The sequence below is a fragment of the Anas platyrhynchos genome, chromosome 1 (genome assembly GCF_047663525.1).
Source record: "Anas platyrhynchos isolate ZD024472 breed Pekin duck chromosome 1, IASCAAS_PekinDuck_T2T, whole genome shotgun sequence".
NCBI lineage: Eukaryota > Metazoa > Chordata > Aves > Anseriformes > Anatidae > Anas > Anas platyrhynchos.
The window spans coordinates 180,531,745-180,553,457 of NC_092587.1; the positions used below are offsets into that span (position 1 = coordinate 180,531,745).

The 21,713-nt window shown below is 47.9% G+C and overlaps 1 long non-coding RNA gene across 1 annotated transcript in view; it reads right to left on the bottom strand.

Annotated features, from left to right (window-relative positions):
- Positions 1-4,717: 4,717 nt before the first annotated feature.
- The window catches only part of LOC113845450 (uncharacterized), a 31,149-nt gene continuing 14,153 nt past the window's right edge, over positions 4,718-21,713 (bottom strand). Inside the window, exon 2 of the long non-coding RNA XR_011806450.1 lies at positions 4,718-7,579. This is a non-coding gene — a long non-coding RNA (uncharacterized lncRNA). The remainder of the gene's footprint in view (positions 7,580-21,713) is intronic.

Sequence of the window (21,713 nt, forward strand, 5' to 3'; positions counted from 1 at the left end):
AGCAGTGAAGGAGACATGTTCTCGATGGATGCAATTCATATTTTCCAAGGCTAGTTGAAAAAAAAAAATCTGTCAAAACTTGAATTTAGATTTTTTTTATTTTTTTTTTTTCCTGAAAGGGGAGGCTTTCCCACACATAATATGTATTATTGTTTGGAAAACTGAGAGGCTAAGAATCAAAACTTGGAATGAAGAGTTGGCCAAGAGTATTTCAGGGTACGTGTCACTAGCGTTCCTCAGCAGTGCAGCAGAACAAATTCCTCGTGTGCTTATACTTTTCCATTTCTTGGCTATGCAGGTGCACATTACATTTCTCAAAATGCGCCTTTGGCCATACAATCCTTCATGAGCTTCTTGAGCCGTTTTCCTCTCCAAGATGAGACACTGTGGGAAATATAACCCAGCTCAAAGAGAAAAAAAAATAAAAAAGGAGTACATCTGGCCACTGAACCACAGTTCACATAAATCATCTCTGTAACATTTAACAAGGGATTTTTCTCTCAGTTGAAATATTTGAGATATTATTTTCTTTGAAAATTCAAGATTTCTTATGTGACACAAAAAGCCATTTTCCCACCACCAGTAACTTTTATCCTATTCCCTCTTCTGCAGTTTTATTCCAACTTTACTTAATCATTTCTAGGTGCCAACTTTGCTGTTTTGCTCTCACTATAAATGATGACTTCTCAAGGACCTGTCTCCTGGAACCATGAGAGTACCTCAGCATTTCAGCTTTCATGTATGAAAAAGGAATTTTCCAAATCAGGTATTGGTGGAGAAAACATGAAATAAAGATCTGATTGTGTCCTAACTGCCTGAAAGATGAGATAGAGATTAAAATTTATAAAATTGAAAAACTGAAAAAGAATGTTGTTTTATTACACACTTCTGCAGTTACTTCAGTGATATTTCTTACCAAAGGCAAAATTTTAGTATTAGCCTAAGGTAGCTAAGAAGTAATTTTATCAGTGGAAACCAAGAAGTTACCTACATGGGTGATGACTCCTTTGCTGGAGCTATTGGACAAGAGAAGTCAAATCCTAATGGGTATAACACACCTTTTTTAAAAGAGACAGTTGTCAGATCATTGGGTGATTTACGACATCTGTGAAAAGCATTTTTCTAATTAGTAACTAAATTTAGACCGTGGTGCCTCAGATGCTCTGCAGCATGCCTGACGCATAATAATATCCCTTTAAAAGATGTCTTTGTCTCATGCCTATTTGTGCTGTGATTATCAAGCAAGAATAAAGCACTTCTGGCAGGTGTTTTTGTTTCATGATAAAGAGTTGGTAGCCTTGTGAATTTAAGTGTATTTTCTATGCTCACATAACTCATTCAAATCTATGCTGCAGGATAACTTTGTGGTTGTGCACACACAGGAAAAGGCAGGTGAACTCTCACGATGCCCTTGCTTCACCAATTCTGCAATTAAACCTCCTGCTGTTGACAAACAGGACCACACTGAAACTATCAGACCCACCTGCAAGGCTCTTGGTGCTGTGCTACCCAGTCAGAGCCTCAGACAGTATCAGAGATGTGGAGGAACACACATTAAATATGACATTTGAGAGTAATACAACCCATTAAGGCAGACAGTGCTGGCTTTGGAGGGGGCTTGACAGCTAATAAAGTGATCAAAGTTGCTTTGATATGCCTCATTTTAGCTTACACAGCTGAGTTCTTTTACAGGCGGCAGAGGTGATGAGAATAGTGGTCTCTTGTGTCTTCCTGAGGGAGGGATCAACAAACAGCAATAGCTCGTGCAAGCGACCCAGTGATGCAGCGTTTCCTTTTTTTTTTTTTTTCTGTATTTTTTTAACTCAAATTAAATGAAAGAACAAATAATTGCAGATGGGGAAATAAATGTAACCGAACATCCTTTTTCATCTTTTTTTTTTGTTTGTTTTTTTTCCCGGTTGTTCTAATCACTTTTTTTTTTTTTTTTTTTTTTTTTTTTTTTTTTTTTTTTTACTAGAATTGTAAGAGAATGAACACCACATTGCAAACATTAACCCTTCAGCAGATTAATCACCAGTATGTGTTTCAGCAGACTCTGCAGTTTTACTCTTCGCTACTAGGGAAATGTGTGCCAGTCTGTCTTCTTTCAACTGGAAAGGGATGGGATTTTTAAGTTAGTAAGAAATAATTTATGAATGTATTATATTTGCAGTGTTTTTGTGAAGTATCATAACAGAGTTATATAGTCTCCGCCAACTACACAGGCTAGTTATAAGTCAAATCTATTATAACAATGTTTCTTACGAAAGATGTAACAGAATTATGCATTAAATCGGACTGGTACACAGATGTTTAAAAACAACAGTTGAAATTTTAAATCTCAATGAATAAAACAAGGCATATTCTACTACACAGAGTCTGATGTTCTAGTGATGTTTAATATCTTATATGTCCATAGCAACTTCCATCACTCAGTGCTAGACATTTGCAAATTAAACAGCACATATGAAATCTCATTATCCACTGCAGGAGTGATCGGCTTAAGGCAATGGGGTATGGCAGCCACATCAGCCCAGATTCCCTAAGAGTGTTTTGGAAAACCTCTGAAATCATGTGAGATATTACAAATGCTACCCAGATTTTATTTATTTTTATTTATTTCTTTTCATGACTTTTAGTGTGTTGTTCCCAAAGATGCTGGAGATAACCAATGGTGATACTGATAACTGTTTCTGTCTGGATGAATAGTGCCACGAGTGTGCAGGTTATCGTAGTTTAGCTGTGAAGCCCTCAGCAGGACCCTGAAGACATCCCAGAGACAGGGGTAGGGGCAGAGGATAAGATAAGCCAAAGCAATATCCAGGGAGCCACATAGAGGGGCTCTTGACTGCTGCCTACAAAGTTCAGATTCCAGGCTCTGTGAGCATCCTCTTTGCCAAAATACTCTACTGAGGAAACCAGCATTATGAGAGAGTCCTGGAAAGGCAGGAAGCCAGAAATAAATGTTTTACATCTGATTCTTGGCTCTGCTTCTGTGTCCTTACTTCTTTCCTGAGATAACTTGAGACAGGCCTGCTTTTGGTGGATGAATAGCTGGCTTTGAGGGTCCCGGCCTGACTTTAGACCTCTGACTAAGTGGCATAGCTTATTCTGTGAATGTATGTTCAACCACCCAGATATTTTCCATGATGTTTTTTTTTTTTTTTTCCCAAGAAGAGTCAGAGGAAAACTATTTGGCTTGAGTAATTTTTTGTCTTTTCCTATTCTGTCTTTTTTTCTGTGAAGAGAATAAGGATGAGAGGGGGGTCAGATATGGCCTTTCACATTCTTTTGGTCTTTTTTCTTATGATATGATTGAGTGCAACAGGCTGAATCAAAGTGAGCAAAAAGTAAACACAGGGTCATTTTCCAGCTGAATATCATCCAGAGAAAGATTCAGAGTCCAGAGTAGACTTCTGAGTGAGTGTACCACCATCAAACACAATGCTGTTCCCTGGCTTACTTCAGACCTTCAATGAGCTTTTACTGTTTGACTCTTAAATTTCTCTTTCAAACTTTTCTCATGCCTGCAAGTTTGCCGCACTCTTTGGGCAAGGCTGCCTTTATTCACCCCATACAGTACTCTGCCTTAGCCCCACCTCTCCAGAAAATCCTTACCTCCTCTTTTGTCCTTTTCTCCCCTCTCTACAGCGCTTGAGCACTGCAGCTTCTCCTCAAGATATCACCAGTCTTCAGCTTTTCAGATTTCAGAAACTGCTGTTCTTTGCAGTCTGCACCCCAGTCCTCCTTCAACCCCGAGCTATGAGGAGCTTTCTGAGGCTGCAGCTCTTCTGCCAGGAGATAAACACGTGTATTTTTCTGTGACTGGAAGCAATGTGACAACTCTTGCGGCTCTCTTGTCAGAGCACCAGGGATTGTGGACCGCTAAGGTCTGGCTACGGTTTCTAATGGTGTAACTCATTTGATGCCAGCAATGAACATGAAAGGCCAAGTATGGAAATGGCAAGCCATCATATCCATTAACTTGTGAGATATCTGTCTTATATTCAAAATGAAAGATTAATTGTAAAAATGTATGGAGATATGGCTGAATACACTCACACCTCATGTACACAAACCCTTTGTTCTTGTTACATATGTCCTTCCCTGTCTCCACAAGTCCAAAGGGGAACTCATTTCGGTTTCTTCCCTGCTGCAGGTGGAACGGGGGAAAACAAATTAGTCTCTCCTGCCTGCTGAGGACCCCTCCTTGACAGGAAGCAGTGTTGATGTTGGTTTAATGTTTAGCCAATGGAGGACTCTAGGATGTGCAGGGTGCAAACTCAGTGGTAAAGGCAAAGTAACAGCCTGAAAGCCTGGACTAGACAGCCATGCTCAAATACTCTCACAATACTAATGTAAAATAATTACTTCATATTGGCCCTTACGCTTCAAAAAGAAGCAGTTGGTCAAAAATGTAGGCAAATGCATCTGGAGAAGAATTGTGAGCATGTTGCCTACTGGTTTTGAGGTGTCTGCCAAGTCAGGAGATTAAGTTTTCCCCATCTTTAGTAAAGCAAAATAACTGGTACACAAAATAGTCACAGAGACAATAATTAGGGAACAATCCCTAGCTCATTAACTTCAAAATTCAGAGGTAAATGTTAAATCATCAAATCACTTCTATTGAAAAATGGGAACCTTCCAGAGCAGTTTTGCAAAGGGAGGTGCTTGTCTGTTAAGATCCCAGCAAGAAAAACATACAGACTCTGTAAAATACTATTTAAAAATCAGTTTATTAGAGCTAACAATATAAAGAAAAGGGGATATATGAGAGAACAATATATATCATATATGAAGAGAACATTACAGATTTTATAGATTTTTGCCCCTCTAGCTGCTGGAAACCCCTAGTTGTGCAGCATTGAATTGCTTCCAATCCACACACAGACCCTGCTAGTAGAAAATATTGCCCCATTTTGATTATTTGGGCTACTACATGATTTTCTTACATGAAAGCAATTTTACACATTTCTACCATCAAGCAAAAAATATGTTTGCATGGGAACTTACTGCTGCACTTTAAGGTAAAGGCAAAGCCAACACAGGTGGTGTAATCATCAGGTCTGAGAGGGAGCTGCCTGCAGACTCCTGTTACCATCACCCACAGTTTGTCTTGTGGGTGAGGGAGATGTGTGGCATGGCACAGGCCCAAAGGTGATGCCATACGCTCAGCACAGCACAGACCTGGGTCTACACAGATTCATTTATTATGTGGATCACTTATATCTTGATGTATAATGGTCTTCTGTTTGGGATCACTACATCCCCCCTGCCTTGATATACATACAGTTGACCTTTCTTAAAAGTTACAGACGGAATTAGAGAGCTGTTTGGCTACTACAGAGATTCTCATACACAAAGCTGTCCTGCAAATAATAATAAACAAAAATAACAACATGTAAAACAAACACTGGTTGTAACAATATGTGTAGAACAACAATGACATTAGGGCTGGGACCACCAGAGATGTCCTGCCATTCCCTTTGCCCCTTCTTCCGTACGACAGTAATGGTGCAAACTTCACCACGCAGTCCAGTTGCTTGTGTGATGTAGCAGACAGGCAGCTTTGACGCAGCTGATGGGCAGGGACATCCAGCACTTTGTTTGCGTTGATATACAGCAGGCAGCGAGGTATGGTGGCAGTGTGAGGCTTCACAAAAGGGTTTTACATGAGAAAAACAAATGCATTTTTAGGTACAACCTAGGAATTTGAGTCTCCTCAAATATCATTACTACAACTTCTAGTTCTGCATAGTGACCACTGTCCTTCCCCTACTTTGATTAGCTGGACTAAAGACCTTCTTCCACTTCTATCTTGTTTTTGGCTGACCCATCCATGAAACAGGCACACTGTCTCTTCTCAGAGGTGAGTGGAGGGACTTCCTGAGCCCAGTCAGGACTTAATGGCTCAGGGTTAGGTTGAGTTGCATTTGACAGCCCTATTGGGCTATTTTTTCCTGCAAGGCACTGATTTTCTGGGTACCTGGCTTTGCCAGCATGGAAATAATCTTTCCCATCTTACAGCATGGCATTGTTGTGCTCTCCATGGATTGCTTTTGCTGTTTTGCTCTCCCACAGTGTCCATGACACTTTCCCATGCCTCCCTGACATCCTCCTGCTCAGTGGGTGCAGTCAGCAGGGTATCACCAGCGTAACAAGACAGCCCACACAATTTGGGGACAGGCAGCCCTCCTCCGAGGGCTGAGCCACTGTCCCCTGGCAAGGTGTGGGGCTGTGCCCATCTCCCCGAGGCAGCACCAAAGGGTTTCCCAGGAGAAGGCAGGCTGGCCCTGGGACTCCCCAGCACTAGGGATGCCAAAGGAGGCGTGTGCCAAGTCGCTGACAGCAAGCCAGGTACTCACCCCAGCCTCTGACTGCTCTGGCAGGGTGACACGATTCAGAGCAACAGCAGCCCATGGGAGCAGATGTACTCCAAAGCTGGTTACCAGCGTTCCCACACCAGGACCCAGACAGTTTCTTGACAGGCCAAATAGGGCTATTAAAGGCAAATGTGTCCTCTGCAGCCCCCCTGCTTCTCACAATGGTTTGATAGTCTGAGAAGAGCACAGCTAACAGAGGCAGCCAGCAGACGCAGCAGTTTGAGCAGCAATGTGTTACAGGGTCAGGCTGGGATGGAGTTAACCTTCCCCACAGCATCCCATATCGTGCTGTGCTCTGCTCTTGTGGCTAGAACAGCCCTGATATCACAACAATGAGCAGTTCAGACACAGCACCAAGGGTGTCTCTCCAGTGCCTACCCTCCCAAAGCCAGTAGGCTGGGGTTGGCAGGAGGTAGGAAGGGGACATTGCCAGGAAACCTGAGCTAACCTGACCAAAAGGATATTCCATACTGTATGATGTCATGCCAAGCAATAAAAGCTGAGGGGGGGACTCTCTATGAAACCATCGGTCTTCTGAAACAACCACTATGCATATAGAGGCCTTGCTTCCCAGAAAGTGGCTGGACATTGCCTGCAGTTGGGAAGTACAGGATAATCATTTTCTCCTTTTGCTTCCACATGACATATGCCTTTTTTGTTTCTCTCATTTTTTTCCCATTTTTGTTTCCTTTATTTAAACTGTTCTTTGTATCAACACATGAGACATTTATCATCATATTTTTCCCCCTGTTCTCTTGAGCAGAGGGAGTGATGTAGTAGTGTGGTGGACAATAGTTGTCGATCAGTGTGAAACCACCACACAGTGTCTGGGCTCTGCATCTTTGAGACCTTCTTAAGATCTACTTGACCTTCTGGAGATTAGTACAAACCATTTGACACTGTCCCACGTGATACCCTTGTCTCTAAATTGGAGAGACATAGCTTTGACAGATGGACCACTCAGTGGGTAAGGGATTGGCTGGATGGTCGCACTCAAGGAGTTGCAGTCAATGTCTCAACATTCAGGTGGAGACCAGCGATGAGCATTGTTCCTCAGGGGTTGGTACTTGTACCGGTGCTGTTTAACATCTTTGTCGGTGACATGGCTTGCATGCACCTTCATCAAGAATGCAGATGACACCAAGCTGTGTGGTGCGGTCAAAACGCTAGAGGGAAGGGATGCCATCCAGACAGACCTGGGCAAGTTTGAGAGATGGGTCTGTGTGAACTTCATGAGGTTCATGCCTTGACGAAGCAATCGTCTCTGGGGCAGATGTGTTCTGTGGAACAGGGGATCAGGACAGGCAGGGCTTTTTTTCCGGCATCGAGGCCACTCGAGGCGGTGGAGGGAGCCACCAGGGCCCGGCAGTCCTCGTGAGGGAGGTTAAAGAGGTGTAGGCAGAGCCAGCAGTGCCCCTCTAGGCTGATGTTCAAAAGCAGCCTAGAGGGGCTGCTTTATCGACTATCTGGATGAGGAGATCAAGTGCACCCTCAGTAAGTTTGCAGATGACACCAAGTTAGGTGCATGTGTCAATCTGCTCGAGGGTAGGAAAGTTGCGCCAGGGGAGTTTTAGGTTGGATATTGGGAAAAACTTCTTTACTGAGATGGTTGTTAGACATTGGAATGGGCTGCCCAGGGAAATGGTTGAGTCACCATCCCTGGAGGTCTTTAAAAGACGTTTAGATGTAGAGCTGAGTGATATGGTTTAGTAGAGGACTTGTTAGTGTTAGGTCAGAGGTTGGACTAGGTGATCCTGGAGGTCTCTTCCAACCTAGACAATTCTGTGATTCTGTGAAAGGTTCAACAAAGCCAAGTGCAAGGTCCTTCACCTGTGTCAGAGCAGTCCCAAGCACAAATACAGGCTGGGTGGAGCATGGATTGAGAGCAGCCCTGAGAATGACCCAGGGGTGTTGGTTGACAAGAAGCTCAACATGAGCTGGCAATGTGTGCTTGAAGCCCAGAAACCCAACTGCATCCTGGGCTGCATCAAAAGAAGCATGTCCAGCAAGTCAAAGGAGGTGATTCTCCCACTCTGTTCTGCTCTTGTGAAGCCCCACCTGGAATCCTGCATTCGGCTCTGGGGCCCCCAGCACAAGAAGGACATGGACATTATAGTGAGTCTAGAGGAGGGCCTCAAAGATGATTGGAGGGAAGGTGCACCTCTCCTATGAAGATAGACTGAGAGAGTTGGGATTGCTCAGCCTGGAGAACAGAATGTTGTGGGGAAAACCTTATAGCAGCTTTCCAGTACCTAAAGAGGCCTATGGGAAAGCTGGGGAGGGATTCTCAGAGAGTGTAGTGATAGTGTGGTGGTTTTTACCTTGCCCTTCTGGCAACATTAACCCTTCTGCCCAACTACGGGCCTGCATCTCAGCTGTGGAGAAACTGTTCCAGCAGGTCCACCACCTCAAAGAACATATATCTTCCTCCTCACTTAGACAGAGTAGTATTTCAGCTATTAAGAGTCAGCATTTTCCTGCCCAAGGGAAAGAGTACCCAGGACACACACCACATGGCACACTGTGGTTTTATCTGCATGACCACAGGGAAGATATGAGGAAGTAGGATGGTGAACCTACCTCGACCCTAGACACTTGGATACATGAACTGCAAGGAAATACAGCAGAAAGAAGGAGGTGTCCTAGAAAAATTGCTGTTCCAGTTTCTGTTGGGCAGGACCCCAGAGGGAGTAGAAGGGCTAATGTTTCTCCTGACCTAAATCAACCAGAGGGATATTCCATACCGTATGATATCACACACAGCAATAAAAGGTGGGAAAGGGGAAGGAGAGGGGGGGCTCTCTTTATGGAAACAACTGTCCTCCTGAACAACCGCTATGCATATTGAGGCCCTTCTTCCTTAGACATGGCCGAACATCGCTTGTTGATGGGAAGTAGAAAGTAATTTATTTTCCTCACCGTGCTTTTGCACAGCCTTTGCTTATTTTATTTTATTTTTCCCTCTTCCTTTTCTCATTTAATTAAATCATCCTTATCTCAACCCATGAGTTTGTTTGTTTGTTTGTTTTCTTTCCAATATACGTTCTTCTTCCCCTCTTCTTCTAAGGAGGGGGAGTGAGACAGCGGTTGTAATGGAGTTCAGCTGCCCAGAAAGGTAAAAACCACCACAACAGGACAAGGGGTAATGGCTTTAAACTAAAAGAGGGTAAGTTTAGGCTGGACATTAGGGAGAAATTCTTCACTCAGAGGGTGGTGAGTCACTGGAACAGGTTGCCCAGAGAAGCTGTGGATGCCCCATCCCTAGAGGTGTTCAAGGCCAGGTTGGATGGGGGGTTGAGCAACCTGGTCTAGTGGGATATGTCCCTGCCTGTGGCAGGGGGGCTAGAACTAGGTGATCTGGTAGGTCAGTACAAGATGGAAATAGTTACTATAGCAAGTTCAGAGGAGGGCTATGAAAATGATTAGAGGACTGGAACAGCTGTCCTATGAGGACAGGCTGAGAGAACTGGGCCTGTTCAGCCTGGAAAAGAGAAGACTGAAGGAAGACCTCATCAATGTATATAAATACACATTTGATCGCAGACAGGACGTGCTAACAGGACCGGCTTGGCAGTTAGCACAGGCAGTTTGTGCAGGGCAGTTCAAGTGGGGCAGGGAGAGCCTAGAACCAGGGAGAGTCTAGAGAGGTCTAGAACCTAGACCTCGCCATGGTGGGCACCTGTTGCAGCGGGCGGTCCGAGGCGGAAACCCAAATGGAGGAGATGCTGCCTCTCTGGGCTCACATGGACACCCAGGTGGATCCCCTGAGGGGAGAGGTGGCAGTCCAGACAGGTGACTGTGGGGAACTCCGGAATCTGGAGGCCCATCTGGGCCATGACAGAGGAAGGTGCCATCACAGGTGCAGGTGTGCCCTGCTTCAGGGACTCCTCGAGCAGGTGGCTGGGCTGCAGTGAGAAATCGGCAGCCTGAGGGAGTCTCTGAAGGTGATTGATAGGAGGGGTCTCCCCACCCCTGCTGTTACTCGGCAGCCCTCTCCTATGTCCCGACAAGGGGTAGAGGCTGCCCCCGTTGAACACATGCAGAAGAGAGGGCCAGACTGTCTGCAAGAGACAAGGGGCTGGAACCTTGTCTTGGCTCGGAGCAGAAAGAGACGTCTGTCCCCGACACCCACGGTGTCCCTGGGAAATAGATTTGAGGCTCTCAGGGAGGTTGTGGAAGAGGCTGAGGGTCTGGACAGTAGTCTGAACCTGAGAAGCAACCCCAAGAAGAGAGTCAAGATTGGGGGAAGTGCAGAACATAAGGATCAGGGCCGTATGGAGCACCACATTGTAACCAGTGCCACAAAATGAGAGCGGAGAGTCCTGGTGATTGGGGACCTCTTGCTGAGGGGCACTGAGGCTCCTATCTGCTGCCCAAATAACAGAGCCAGAGAAGTGTGCTGTCTTCCCGGGGCACGTGTCAGAGACGTTAGGAAGGCTCTGCCACGACTCATTAAACCAGAGGACTATTATCCTCTTGTAGTCATTCAAGTTGGATCCCGGGAAGCTGCTATTAGAAAAATGTATATAAATATATGAGGGGTGGGGGACAGAAGGATGTAGCCAACTTCTTCTCAGTGGTTTGTGGGGATAGGACAAGGGGCAATGGCTGCAAGTCAGAGCACAGAAAGTTCCGCACTGACATGCGAAAGAACTTCTTCATGGTGAGGGTGACGGAGCATATGAACAGACTGCCTCAGGCGGTTGTGGAATCTCCTTCTCTGGAGATATTCAAGGCCTGTCTGGATGCCTACCTGGGCAGCCTGCTCTGAGGAACCTGCTTTGGCAGGGGGGTTGGACCCGATGATCTTTCGAGGTCCCTTCCAACCCCTACAGTTGATTCTGTCATTCTGTGATTCTGTGATTCTGTGATTTCTGTGATCCTGTGAAATATCTGAAGGGGAAGGTGTCAAGAGGATGGAACCATACTCTTTTCAGTTGTGCCCAGTGAGAGGATGAGAGGCAATGGGCACAAACAGAAGTACAGGAGGTTCTGTCTCAGTATGAGGGGGCACTTCTTTACTGTGAGGGTGACAGAGCACTGGAAGAGGTTGCTCAGAGAGGTTGTGGAGTCTCCTTCTCTGGATATATTCAAAACTCACCTGGATGTCATCCAGTGCATGTGCTCTAGGAAATCCTGCTTGGCAGAGGGGTTGGACCAGATGACCTTCAGAGGTCCCTCCCAACCTCAGCCATTCTGTGATTCTGTGATTTTGTAATCTTCAAGGTCCCTTCCAATCCAAACCATTCTATGATTCTGTGAAGTGTTTTCCTCGATTTCCTGCATCGAGGCAATTCAAGGCAGCTGAATGAACTGCCAGGAGACGGCAGCCCAGGATAACCAGGATGGGCACACAGGGTGTGGTGTGCCAGTAGGGCATGGCAGGTTTCCCTTAAATTAAATCATTCTCATCTCAAACCTCAAGCTCTTTGTGTTGTATTTTCTCCCCCTTCCTCTTTGAGGAGAGGGGGGAGTGAGAGAGCGGTTGTGGTGGAACTCGGCTGCCCACCTGAGTAAGACCACCACAGTCCTTTTTTGGTGCCCAACATGGGGCTCAAGGGTTGAGATAACAGTAGAATTGGTTCAAGTATTTACAACTAACATACTTGCTAGTCACAACATTCGGTTTGCTGTCAATATTTTTCTGTGTGACTATGTTGTATGTAGTGCATTCTCTGTTCTCTTTTTTCCTCTATATCTGATCAGAGAACATGTTGAAATCTGTGTTTGGTTTCTTTATCGTGCTGTAAGATGTTGGCCTTCAGTTTCGTCTGGTACTCAGGCCCTGCACTGTTCTCATTCTGGTCTCATGGAGATTATCTTTTTGGAAATATTAAGAATTATACCACCCTCTTTTTCTCTCCTAGCAGTCAATTTGTGAATAATATCGGGGGTGGTGCCTTCTTCTTCTCTCCCTGTGGGCTAATTGCAGCAGCCTTTGAGTATTTTGGATACCCTTGGTCGGATGTTATCCTTCTATTACTAGTTCTAGTGTTTGTCTTCCTCCCTAAGGTCAAACAATTTATTAAGAATATCATCTAAGGACCTGTCCTGAGACAAAGTAGTTGTGGGTGGCAAGGTGTGTGTGGGGATATGGGCAGGTACCTGTCATGGTTTTCTCCTCCAATGGTTCTTAACTTCACATCTGAACAAGTGCAAAATCCAAGAAAACTGGTACAATGTTTGAAAGACGCATGCCCTGACCCTGGCAATACCAGAGAACTCCACCAGCTTGCTGCACTCTGCTGGGGTCTGGCTTACACCTATCAAATGTCAATTAACACTCTCCAGCACCCTCAAGAGGATAGGGAAGTTTCTGAATTCAATGATGAGATAACACACACTGTGACCACCCCAGAGGACCAAACATCTATGGTATCAGTCGCCCCTATAGTAAAGACAAAAAAATGGAAACGGAAGTCAGATCATTTAGTAAGGGAAGAAGCTCCTCCTAAGGATGAGAGAAAAGAGCAAGAGGCAGGCAATTCTAAAGCAATGTCATCTTGGCAACATCAGGGAGAAGAGACCGAAATCATAAATGAATCAGAAATCATTCGATCTCTATCCTTGAGTGAGTTGCGAGAAATACAAAAGGACTTCAGTCGTCATCCAGATTAGCACATCCTCACCTGGCTGCTTTGAAGCTGGGACACTGGGGCCAATAGCCAACAACTAGAAACCAGTGAAGCCAAGCAGCTGGGATCCCTCTCTAGACAAAGGCTCATTGATAGAGTAATTGGGAGAGAGGCACAGGTTCTCAGCCTCTGGAAGTGACTCCTGGCAGCTGTGAAAGAAAGGTATCCCGACAAGGAAGATATTGTATATCAAGTAAGCAAGTGGACCACTATGGATAATGTGGTTTAATATGGAGAATTCCCACAGGTCTCCAGCACCTGTGGGAATTAGCTGTGCTGGAGATGATTTATAGTGATTTGAACAATGCCCAGACACCTAAAGACCCTGATGAAATCCAGTGCACAGCATCTGTTGAGGGATTTTTCAAACAGCAAAGATCCCATGGCTTGCCACAGCTGAGCAAACCAAGCTACCAGGACGACTATGAGAAGTTCCCATGACAGTGTTCCCACATCGCCCAATTGAGGAATTCAGAGAAATATTGTTGCCAGCTGCTGGCTTGAAGGACAAGGTCTACGTGACTGCTAATCACAAGGGGGTTGTTTTCTTGCAGGTGGGGTTGTTTTCTTGTAGTCGTTTGTCTGAGTGCTTTTGACCAATAATCTTGTGTGAGACACTATCCGCCCCTGTTAAGTTCACTATAAAAATCAGGCTATTTGGGTAATAAAATGGAGCATGATCTGACCATACTGGTGTCTGTCGTGCTTTCGGCCGTTCTTCCTGCAACAAGCATCCATGTAGCGGAAGTTTGTACAGGCTGCACCCTCATTACATGCCAGCACACTGGCAGCAATGGACTGGGAGGAGGGGATGGGGCCAACTGTGGATAATGTGTCCAACCAGCATCATAAATACAAGGAAAATCTCTCTGCCCCAGTACAGGCTTGCATTTCAGCCTTGGAAACACTCTCCCAATGGTTAGAAGAACACATAACTTCCTCCTCACCTAGATGGAAGACTCTTTCAGCCATTAAGTGCCATCATCCTCTGGCTCAAGCAAGGGAGAATCTGGGATGCACACCACAGGGTAACTTGTGTGGGAATGGTGTCAAGCAGAGGCAGGGGAGGTTTAGGCAAGACATCACTGGTGGAGGTGCACTCTACCCTCTCTGAGGCAGGCTCACGAGCCTGCCACAGCACAGGCGTCTCCTGTTATGCAGAAGACGGAGGTTCCTTCCTCCTGCCAGGCAGCGGGAGGAGACCTAGATCAAGGGGGGGAATGGAGGCAGGTGCCTATTCGGGGTGGTAGGCGAGCCCTCTCTCTGCCCACCTCACCTTCTCATCTACCCTTAAATAATCGATATGAAGGACTAGAACAAGACAATCTGAATGACAAAGTAGATAAAAACCCATCCCAGTTGGAGGGGGCACCTAAGACAAGGCGACCTACACATTGCATTGCCACATCATCCTTCAAAAAAGAAAGAAGGGCTATTGTTATGCGGGGCTCCCTTCTGAAAGGGACAGAGGGACCGATATGCCGACCAGACCCAAACCGCAGAGAAGTCTGTTGCCTCCCTGGGGCTCAGGTGAGAGACTTTGCCAAGAAAGTCAAGCGCCTGGTACGGCCCACTGACTACTACCCGCTACTGGTCTTTCAGGCTGGTAGCGATGAAGTAGCAACAAGAAGTCCGAAGGCGATCAAAAGAGACTTTAGGGATTTGGGGTGACTACTTAGAGGATCAGGGGCGCAGGTTGTGTTTGCCTCTGTCCTTCCGATAGGGGAGATCGAAGCTGAAAGGCGTGCTGTTCACATAAACTCGTGGCTTCGAGACTGGTGTGACCGGCAGAACTTTGGGTTCTTTGATCACGGGAAGGTCTGTGCTACACCGGGCCTGATGGCACCGGATGGGATGTGCCTCTCTCGGAGAGGGGTAAGGATCTTTGGTCAGGAGTTGGCAGGGCTGATAGATAGGGCTTTAAACTAGAGTCGAAGGGGGAAGGGGCTAAAACCAGGCATGCCGGTGAAGACCTAAGGGATGGTGCGCGGCGACCAGGGCGGGCAAACAGGGCATGGCGCGTCAGAAGGGAGTGGCGCGGCAGTTAGCGCGGCAGTTCGCGCAGGCAGGGCGAGCAGGCAGGGCGGAGAGCAACCCCTGCCCACAAGAACACCTCTTAACGACAGCTGTTAGCTAGGCGATAATGGTCTCCACCAGGCACGGTGCGCTCTCCAGGAGGTCGGTGTACACCCAGACCGACTACCCGTTAAAGAATGCAGCGGTTCAGGTCACCAGATGCAGGGAGTGTCAGAGCCTGCTGCTGCCATCGGCGGGAGGCAGAGACGCTGCGTGTGTGAGGTGCGAGCAGGTGGATGACCTGATCCACATGGTGGCGGAGCTCAAGGAGGAGGTGGAGAGGTTGAGGGCCATCAGGGAGTGTGAGCGGGAGATAGACTTGTGGAGTAACTCCCTGCAGGGCCTCAAGGAGAGGTATCGAGGTGAGACACCCCAAATGGGGGTGGACCCCCTGCCCTGTCGCCGTCGGGCAGAGGGAGGGGATCTGGGAGTTGAGGAGGAATGGAGACAGGTCCCTGCTCGACATGGCAGGCGATGCCCTCCCCTTCCGACCCCACCTTCCCGGGTGCCCTTACGCAACAGGTTTGAGGCCCTGGAGCTTGACAGACCAGTAACTGAGGAAGAGGTAGCAAGTGTTCCCAGGAGGATGCCTAGGGCGAGGAGGTCGACTCCACACCTCAGGACTGCCTCCATCAAGAAAGACAGGAGAGTGATTGTTGTGGGAGACTCTATCCTTAGGGGAACAGGGGGCCCTATTTGTCGGCCTGACCCTACCCGTAGGGAAGTCTGCTGCCTCCCTGGGGCTTGGGTGAGAGACTTTGCCAAGAAAGTCAAGCGCCTGGTACGGCCCACTGACTACTACCCGCTACTGGTCTTTCAGACTGGTAGCGATGAAGTAGCAACAAGAAGTCCGAAGGCGATCAAAAGAGACTTTAGGGATTTGGGGTGACTACTTAGAGGATCAGGGGCGCAGGTTGTGTTTGCCTCTGTCCTTCCGATAGGGGGGATCGAAGCTGAAAGGCGTGCTGTTCACATAAACTTGTGGCTTCGAGACTGGTGTGACCGGCAGAACTTTGGGTTCTTTGATCACGGGAAGGTCTATGCTACACTGGGCCTGATGGCACTGGATGGGATGCGCCTCTCTCGGAGAGGGGTAAGGATCTTTGGTCAGGAGTTGGCAGGGCTGATAGATAGGGCTTTAAACTAGAGTCGAAGGGGGAAGGGGCTAAAACCAGGCACGCCGGTGAAGACCTAAGGGATGGTACGCTAGAATCAGAGGGGCTGTGTGCCAGTGAGGTCCTTCGGTCAGATCCACAAGGTGCTGAGTGTAAGGAGACGCACCTGAAATGCTTCTACACGAACGCATGCAGTATGAGGAATAAAATGGATGAGCTAGAAGTCCTGGCCCAGTCCCGCAACTACGACATCATCGGCATAATCGAAACCTGGTGGGATGAGTCCTGTGACTGGGGTGTTGCGATAGATGGTTACAGGCTCTTCAGGAGGGACAGGCAGGGTAGGCGAGGTGGTGGGGTGGCGATGTATGTGAAGCAGGGGCTGGACTGTGTGGAACTTCAGGTCGGCGATGGCAAAGTTGAGAGCCTCTGGGTAAGGATCAAGGGACGAACGAATAAAGGGGATGTCGTTGTGGGAGTCTATTACAGACCGCCTGGCCAGGACGATAGCGCCGATAAATTATTCTTTACAGAACTAAGAGAGGCCTCGAGATTAACTCCCCTTGTCCTTATGGGAGACTTCAACTTGCCAGACGTTAACTGGGAGTGCCACACGGCTGACACGAGCAAGTCCAGGAGGTTCATGAAGCACCTAGATGATAACTTCTTGGTGCAGGTGCTAACGGAGCCAACTAGGAAAGGTGCCCTCCTAGACCTGTTGCTAGAAAACAGAGAGGGTCTAGTGGGAGATGTGGTGATTGGTGGCCGCCTTGGTCATAGTGACCATGAAGTGGTTGAGTTCAAAATTTACAGTGACAGAAGGAAAAGTGCCACCAAAACCTCATCCCTAGATATGGGGAAAGCGGACTTCAGGCTGCTCAGGGAACTAGTCAGCAAGGTCCCCTGGGAAACTGCTCTTGAAGGCCTCGATGTCCACCAGTGCTGGTCATTCTTTAAGCGATGCCTCCTAGAAGCACAAGATCAGGCAATTCCTAAATATCGCAAGTCAGGCAGGCGGGGCAGGAGGCCGGCGTGGCTGACCAGGAACATTCTAATGGAGATTAGGCGGAAACAGAGAGTGTTTCGCTACTGGAAGGAGGGCCAGGTGTCATGGAAAGAATACAGGGATGCTGTTCGTGTTTGTACGGAGAAAATTCGTGTGGCTAAAGCACACCTAGAGTTGAAGCTGGCTGTGTCTGTGAGAGAAAATAAAAAGTTTTTTTTTAGATATGTGAATGGAAAAAGGAGAACTAAAGAACACATAGGGCCGCTCCTTGATAGGGAAGGTCTCCTCACAGACGATGACATAGGCAAAGCAGAGATGCTTAACGCCTTCTTTGCCTCTGTCTTCAATGCCGATGATGGGCTTCGGGACCCAGGGTGCCCTGAGCTGGAGGACCGGGACGGTGGGGATGACAAACTCCCAACCGACCCTGAACGTGTGCGGGATTTGCTACTCCACCTGGATCCCTACAAGTCCATGGGTCCGGATGGGATTCATCCCCGGGTGCTGAAAGAGCTGGCGGACGTCATCGCGGAACCTCTCTCAATTATTTTTCAACGATCTTGGGAATTTGGAGAGGTCCCGGTAGACTGGAAGCTGGCAAATGTTGTGCCGATTTTCAAGAAGGGTCAGAAAGAAGACCCTAGCAATTACAGGCCTGTCAGTCTCACGTCAGTGCCTGGTAAAATCATGGAGAAGATGGTTCTCGAACTTATTGAGGCGCACCTGGGGGACAAAGCAGTCATTGGTCCCAGCCAGCATGGGTTTGTGAAGGGCAGGTCCTGCCTAACTAACCTGATTTCCTTTTATGATAAGATCACCCGTATGGTGGACCAAGGGAAACCAGCTGATGTGATTTTTTTGGACTTCAGCAAGGCTTTTGACACGGTTTCCCATAGGATCCTACTGGACAAAATGTCCACCATACAGCTAAATAAAAACATCATACGATGGGTGAGCAATTGGCTAATGGGCAGGGCCCAAAGGGTTATGGTAAATGGGGCTGCGTCAGGCTGGTGGGCGGTCACCAGTGGGGTCCCTCAAGGCTCCATTTTAGAGCTGGTACTTTTCAATATTTTTATAAACGATCTGGATGTAGGAATAGAAGGTATTTTGAGCAAGTTTACTGATGACACCAAACTTGGAGGAGTTGTGGACTCGAATGAGGGTGGAAAGGCCTTGCAGAGGGATCTGGATAGGTTGGAGAGCTGGGCGATCACCAACCGCATGAAGTTCAATAAGAGCAAGTGCCGGGTCCTGCACCTGGGACGGGGAAACCCTGGCTGCACGTACAGACTGGGCGATGAGACACTGGAGAGCAGCCTAGAAGAGAGGGATCTGGGGGTCGTGGTAGACAGCAAGTTCAATATGAGCCAGCAGTGTGCCCTGGCAGCCAGGAGGGCCAACCGTGTCCTGGGGTGCATCAAGCACGGCATCGCTAGTAGGTCAAGGAAGGTGATTGTCCCGCTCTACTCTGCGCTGGTGCGGCCTCACCTCGAGTACTGTGTGCAGTTCTGGGCACCACAGTATAAAAAGGGCATGAAACTGTTGGAGAGTGTCCAGAGAAGGGCTACGAAGATGGTGAAAGGCCTGGAGGGGAAGACGTACGAGGAACGGCTGAGGGCACTGGGCCTGTTCAGCCTGGAGAAGAGGAGGCTGAGGGGAGACCTCATCACAGTCTACAACTTCCTCGTAAGGGGGTGTCGAGAGGCAGGAGACCTTTTCTCCATTAACACCAGTGACAGGACCCGCGGGAACGGGGTTAAGCTGAGGCAGAGGAAATTTAGGCTTGACATCAGGAGGGGGTTCTTCACAGAGAGGGTGGTTGCACACTGGAACAGGTTCCCCAGGGAAGTGGTCACTGCACTGAGCCTGTCTGAATTTAAGAAGAGATTGGACTGTGCACTTAGTCACATGGTCTGAACTTTTGGGTAGACCTGTGCGGTGTCAAGAGTTGGACTTGATGATCCTTAAGGGTCCCTTCCAACTCAGGATATTCTATGATTCTATGATTCTTCATGGTGAGGGTGACGGAGCATATGAACAGACTGCCTCAGGAGGTTGTGGAATCTCCTTCTCTGGAGATATTCAAGGCCTGTCTGGATGCCTACCTGGGCAGCCTGCTCTGAGGAACCTGCTTTGGCAGGGGGATTGGACCCGATGATCTTTCGAGGTCCTTTCCAACCCCTACAGTTGATTCTGTCATTCTGTGATTCTGTGATTTCTGTGATCCTGTGAAACATCTGAAGGGGAAGGTGTCAAGAGGATGGAACCATACTCTTTTCAGCTGTGCCCAGTGAGAGGATGAGAGGCAATGGGCACAAACTGAAACACAGGAGGTTCCGTCTCAGTATGAGGGGGCACTTCTTTACTGTGAGGGTGACAGAGCACTGGAAGAGGTTGCTCAGAGAGGTTGTGGAGTCTCCTTCTCTGGATATATTCAAAACTCACCTGGATGTCATCCTGTACATGTGCTCTAGGAAATCCTGCTTGGCAGAGGGGTTGGACCAGATGACCTTCAGAGGTCCCTCCCAACCTCAGCCATTCTGTGATTCTGTGATTCTGTAATCTTCAAGGTCCCTTCCAATCCAAACCATTCTATGATTCTGTGAAGTGTTTTCCTCGATTTCCTGCATCGAGGCAATTCAAGGCAGCTGAATGAACTGCCAGGAGCTGGCAGCCCAGGACAACCAGGATGGGCACACAGGGTGTGGTGTGGCAGTAGGGCATGGCGCAGCAGATTGCACAGGCCATGCAAGCAGGAAGGGCAGAGTATCCCTCCTCACTCAGGAGACTGGCTCACCTATCGGCTGCTTCTCAGACACCAAATCTAGCCATGGTCTCCACTTGACAGAAAGCTCTTGCCAAACAGACTGTGGCAACCCAGACTGAGTGCCCACCCCAAAATGCGGCTGTTAGGCCTCCAGCTGCAGGGATTGACTGAGCTTGTTGCTGCCAACAGGGGGTGGCAGTGATACCAGCTACGTGAGGTGTGAGCAGCTGCAGGATCTGATCAGGCTGGTGGCAGAGTTCAGGGAGGAGGTGGAAAGATTAAGGACCATCACAGAGTGTGAGCAGGAGTTATACTGGTGGAGTAACTTCCTGCCAGGCCTGTGAGAAAGGCACGAGGGTGAAACACCCCAAATAGTGCCTGTCACTGTCAGGCAGAGGGAGGAGACTTAAGATATACAGAGGGAAGGAAACAGGTCCCTGCTTGGCATTATGGGCAAGCACCCTCCCTACCCACCTTGCCTCACCAGGTGCCCTTACACAATAGGTTTGAGGCTCTGGGGCTTGGGAGATGGGTAGGTGAGGATGTGGAGGAAGGTCCACCCAGGGGATTGTCTAGGGCAAGGAAGTTGACTCCACTCTTCAAGACTTCCTCCACCAAGAAGGAAGGAAGAGTAATTGTTGTAGATGAGTCCCTTCCAAGGGGAACAGAAGGCCAACATATGTTGCCCCTAGCAGTAGGGCACACTCTTTGCTGGGCTGAAAACTGGCTGGACAGCCAGACCCAGAGAATGATGGTGAATGGAGTGAAATCCAGCTGGCGACCAGTCACCAGTGGTGCTCCCCAGGGAGCACCCTCCTTTTTAATATCTTTATTGATGATGTGGACAACGTAATTGAGTGCATCCTCAGTAAGTTTGCAGATACCAGTCTGGGGGGAAAGGTTGATCTGTTGGAGGGTAGGAAGGCCCTGCAGAGGGACCTGGACAAGTTGGGTCAATGGGCAAAGGCCAATGGGGTGAGATTCAACATGGCTAAGTGCCAAGTCCTGCACTTTGGTCACAACAACCCCATGTAGTGCTACAGGCTTGGGGCAGAATGGCTCAAAAGCTGTTCAGAGGAGAAGGATCTAGGGGTACTGGTTGATGCTCACCTGAACATGAACCAGCAGTGTGCCCAGGTGGCCAAGAAGGCCAACAGCATCCTGGCTTGTATCAGGAATAGTGTAGCCAGCAGGAACAGGGAGGTGATCATTCCCCTCTACTCAGCTCTGGTGAGACTGCACCTCAAGTGCTGTGTTCAACTTTGGGCCCCTCACTACAAGAAAGATATCGGGATGGGTTGGGGAGGGGACATTGCCAGGGCAGCTGACATAAACCAATCAAAGGGATATTCCATAACACCTGATGTCACACTCAGCAATAAAAAGGGGGGCTCTCCTGGGGGACGGGGCTGTCCTCCTGAACAACCACTATGCGTTTTGAGGCCCTGCTTCCCAAGACATGGCCAAACATCACTTGTTGATGGGAAGTAGAGAATAACTTTTTTTTTTTTCTTTCTCTCTGTGCGTCCATGCAGATTTATTTTTTCTTTATTTTTTCATTTTCTTCCCATTCTCTTTCCCTTTAATTAAACCATTCTCATCTCAAACCTCGAGCTCTTTGTGTTGTATTTTCTCCCCCTTTGAGGAGAGGGGGGAGTGAGAGAGCGGTTGTGGTGGAACTCAGCTGTCCACCCGAGTAAAACCACCACAGTCCTTTTTTGGTGCCCA